This window comes from Sciurus carolinensis, chromosome 8, assembly GCF_902686445.1.
Source record: "Sciurus carolinensis chromosome 8, mSciCar1.2, whole genome shotgun sequence".
NCBI classification, from domain to species: domain Eukaryota; kingdom Metazoa; phylum Chordata; class Mammalia; order Rodentia; family Sciuridae; genus Sciurus; species Sciurus carolinensis.
Window position 1 is genome coordinate 104,048,893 of NC_062220.1, and position 4,858 is coordinate 104,053,750.

General features: G+C 41.1%; 1 pseudogene; it reads left to right on the forward strand.

Moving 5' to 3' along the window:
• The first annotated feature begins 419 nt into the window (after positions 1-419).
• LOC124991152 (60S ribosomal protein L10-like) lies at positions 420-855 on the forward strand (annotated as a pseudogene).
• The last annotated feature ends 4,003 nt before the right edge of the window (positions 856-4,858 follow it).

Genomic DNA, 4,858 nt, shown 5'->3' on the forward strand with positions numbered 1-4,858 from the left:
AGAAACCTGCAGGCAGCATACAATGACCTCTGAAGGCTGTTGGCATGACTTGTCCTCAGGATTTGTTTTTGAGAAGAGATGACAAATTTGAATGGAAAAAGGAAATTAAGAGCAGGTCTTGAAGAGCAAAGACATTTGAACATTCTCTTTTATCCTGGAGTCATTAAAGCATAATCACATTTTCATGCTAGATAGATGATCCAGATGGCATGATTCAGAGGCACTTGTACACCACCTCCCCCTGGAGTTACGTGGCCATGCAGCACCATCATTTCTTTCCTGAAATTATCTTGCACTTGGTGACCCTGCTCCTCCCTGGCTTACCCTATGAATGATTCTCAACACACAGCTGGACTGAGCTAATAAAACATAAAGCAGTTCTTTTCCTTTGGCACATCACTGAAGATCCTGGTGTTACCATGGGCTGCTGCCCTGCCTAGTGTTACTGATATTGTAAAAACAATCTGTACCCAAGATCTCCTTTCTGCCAGTGTGTCCCTGATGCCAAAATTCGCATCTCTAACCTTGGGAGGAAAAAGGCAAACATGGATGAGTTTCCACTCTGTGATCACATGGTGTCTGATGAATATGAGTAGCTATCCTCTAAAGCCTTGGAGACTGCTAATGAGTACATGGTAAAAAGTAGAGGCAAACACAACTTTCATATCTGAGTGCAGCTCCATCTTTTCCATGTCATCTGTATCAGCAAGATGTTCTGTGCTGGGGCTGACAGGCTCCAGACAGGTATGCAGGGTGCCTCTGGGGAACACCCAGGGCACAGTGACCAAGGGTTCACATTGGTCAGGTCATCATGTCCATTCCCACCAAGCTGCAGAATAAGGAACATGTGATTGAGGTCCTACACAAGGCCAAGTTCAAGTTTCCTGCTGCCAGAAGATCCACATCTTTAAAAAAGTGGGGCTTTACTAAGTTTAATGCTGATGAATTTGAAAACATAGTGACTGAGAAGCCACTCATTCCTGATGGCTATGGGGTCAAATATATCTCCAATTGTGGTCCCCTGGACAAGTGACAGCCCTGGACTCATGAGTGCTTCCACTGTGCTGTCACTTTCTTAACCTCTCACACACCAATGAATCCTGTATTGTATCAAAAAACAAACAAACAAACAAACATAAAGCAGAACTCCTCCCAAACTTGTCATTGAACACCATCCACTTAAAGGAAAAATTTGAATCCCTAAAATGACTAAAACAAGGGAGGTTTTTCTGAGCTCTAGAATTTTCTATTTTCCCTGCTCTGGTATCTCTCATGCTCTCTATTGCTCAGCTAGGTAAGGAGTAACTCTAGCTAGCCCTTTGGATTGTCCATCTCATTTCTAAACTTGGTTTTCTCTGTGCTTTTCTATTTTATTGACATAGCATCATTCCAATCTGAATAGCATAGCATGCCATGAATTGTGTCTACTGGCCATTGTTTACATATATATATAATAGATAAACAATGCATATATATATATATATATATATATATATATGTCAGAAAAAAAGATTTTTCTGCCAAAAAGATTTGAAAAATCAGAGCTATGGAGAAGGGCAATCACTTTAATCTAGTGCTGATTTGGCTCCTTTATTGAGGAATGACAAGAAGAGAAATATATATATCTGTGTGCAGACACACAAATGGATGTCCATGTGGTCTCTTGAGTTCAGTGCTGCACATGGAGCACATTCTAGATGGATGAACAGAGCCACACAGGGAGAGGTGTGCAGGTGGGGGCTGCTCCATGGTACAAAAGAGGTGGAGCAACATGAAAGAGTTCTGCAAGCCATAACCAGTTCAAGGGGGAAAAAACCCTCAATTCCAAAGTGATTGAACATGTGAATTATTTGTTTTGAACCCGTAACTGACCAAAGTTACGACCATGGAGATGGTGTGTGGGTGGGAAGAGAAAAAAGAGCAATGAAGCAAAACCAAAACAAAACATAGAATAGGGGGAACTGCCAATAACTGAACTTTTCTGTAGCCATAACATTTAACGAATTAAAAATTATATTAGAAATCTCAATGCACCACACTTGAGGACCTAACTGATTTGTGGCTGACTTGCTCATGGAGTTCCCATGTATGTGGATCCCCTTCTAATCTTAAATGACCCCCTCAGAAATCATGTGCTCCTCAGTTAAGTGATTTGGTGTTGACGCAAATGAGAAAGCATGAGAGACTGAGTGTGCACACTCAGTCCTTCGTGCACATCATGCTGAGCTTGTCTTTTGTCGTCTGTCTTCAGTTTTGTCTGCTTTGTTGGAAAAAAGAAATGAATTCCCCTTTGGCTTTGATCTAATGGATGTAGTAGGTTGGTCATTTCTCTTCCTGTCATTCCTCAATAAAGGAGCCAAATCGGCACTAGATTAAAGTGCTTGCCCTTCTCCATAGCTCTGGTTTTTCAAATCTTTTTGGCAGAAAATCTTTTTTCCGATGCTAAAAAGTAGCCAAAATGTCCTCATGTGTCATTCAGGGAACTTGATGGAGGGCAAATACCATGCCAAACTGACATTATTTCATTATGCTGTACCTCAATGCCCACTTTGTTAAACATCCGTTAAAATTTCACACCTGAAGTTTTTGGCATCATGCAAATTTCCTGGAAAAACAAGCAGATGAAATTTTGCAGCAAATAGCTCTTGAATTGAGAATCCACATGTTTAACTGCCTGAGGTGTTCAGTCTCCTAAATGGGAACAACAAAATGAAAATTCATTTTAATCAAATTCTAAACAAAGAAAGAAAAAATTGATTAATTTCATTCATGTAATTAAATAGTTCTTTGGAAGTCATTCAGTTGGTGTGAAGTGATTCTTTAAAACAGCAAACAAGAAGGGACCCATGGAAACTCATTAGGCCAATTATTTGGGCTTTGATTGTTTCTTTTCAAGACACTTTGAGAATCACATTGTACTTTACCTATATCTTAGGAGGGAAAACTTCCCTGGCATGCAATATTATGAGAGTGTGTTTTTCTGGCTCTTCTCATACTGTGGAAGTCCCCTATCAGAGCCTCACTGTCATTCCTTCCCTCCCTATGAATCTGTTCCCTGGGACTCAGGACTCTTGGGGTTGACAGCCTCTGCTCCTACCCCACCATCTCATTTGCATCTGTACTTGTCCTAACCCACACAGAACACAAGTTGTCTTTGCCTTTCAAAGTTACCATCTCCCTTCACCGTACAATCTCAAGCATCACAGTGACAAATTTAAACATACTGTTTTGTCAGCTATTTTGCTACTGTGACTAAATGACCCAACCAGCACACCTGTAAAGGAGGAAAGGTTTGTTTGAGGGCTCACGGTTTCAGAGGTCTTAGTCCACAGAAGAAAGTCTCCATTCCTCAGGGCTCAAGGTAAGGCTGAACATCATGACAGGAGAGGGTGGTGGAGGGAAGCAGTTTATATCATGGTGATCAGGAAGTAGAGAAAGAGAGAAACTCTACTTGTCAGATACAAATATATATACCTCAAAGCCAAGCCCCAATTCCCACCTCCTCCAGTCATACCCTACCTGCTTCCAGTCAACCACTCAGTTAATCCCATCAGAGATTAATTCACTGATCAGATTAAGACTCTCAAAACCCAATCATTTCTTCTCTGAACCTTCTTACATAGTCTCACACATGAGATTTTGGAGTACACCTCACCTCCAAATGATAACAACAGGTAATAAAAATAGAAGTTCTTTCTGCACTGCATCCTGCTCTTCTGATCCAGGGGAGTTGAGCTCACCTGAAATGAATAGGCTGTCATTGCAGAGATGATAAATTTGAGTCTCAGCATGTGCTAGTACAGTGTACTAACAACACTGGAAGTTGTATCCCAACAGTATTTGGGCTGATAAAGTTCAAATTTTCTTCTTTTGAATGTTGGCAAATCAATTAATTATGGTTATTTTCAAATATACATTTCTGTGAATTTGAATAAAGATGTGGCAAAGCAAATTCACCAATATGGAGCAGATCCTTTCATAAGGAAAGTCTCATCTAGCTCCTAAATTCCATCTTAGACTTCTCTGGAATCTGGATCTAAAGATCTAATGATATGGATCTTTTCCCAAAAATGTCCTTATTTCCAAATGCCCAATTAAGTTTTTTGAAAAGCACCAGTAAGAATTCATTAGTAGGGAATAGCATCATCACCTTAGCAGAAGATGGAGAATGACAACCTTTGCCTTTCCTCCTACCACAACTGCCCCACACTCTACTGCACCTGCTGTGGGTATACCTGTTCAATTCCATATCCTCACATCAGTGAGATCAGGGACTACACCTTACAGGTGGCTTCTGGGAAGGGAGTGTAGAAGAACATGTGTGAACATAAACCCCGAGTCATGATCCATTTGCAATCTGAGTGTCTGCAGGAGCTTGTAGAACTGACCACTTTCTTTTCCTGGGCACCTTCTCACTAGAGCACCCCAGGGTCTGGGCTGTGCTCTTCACTCTTGTCCTTGTCTGAAGCTCTAGGGCTCATTTGGTACCTCTTCTGATGTCTTGACTTTACTCCTGTGGAGAAAATTCCCAAACTTTTATCTCCAATTCAGACTTCCCTTGAAATCTACTCGTGTGTCCCACCATCCCCTCAACAACTCTGATGGGATATCTAACCTATGTTTCACACTCTGCAAATCCCTGACTTGCCCATACCTGTGGCAGTCACAGTCCACTCTTGCTTAGAAGCTTGAAAGTTTTCAGGAGCTTGGGCAAATCCTAGAAATCATTCTTGTTTCCATTTTATTCTCTATATCCCACACCCAAATTTTAAGGAAATCACTTTGGCTCTACCTTTAGAACATACTCAGAATCCAACCCATCACCATCATCCCCACAACCTATGTGTTGATCAAAGTC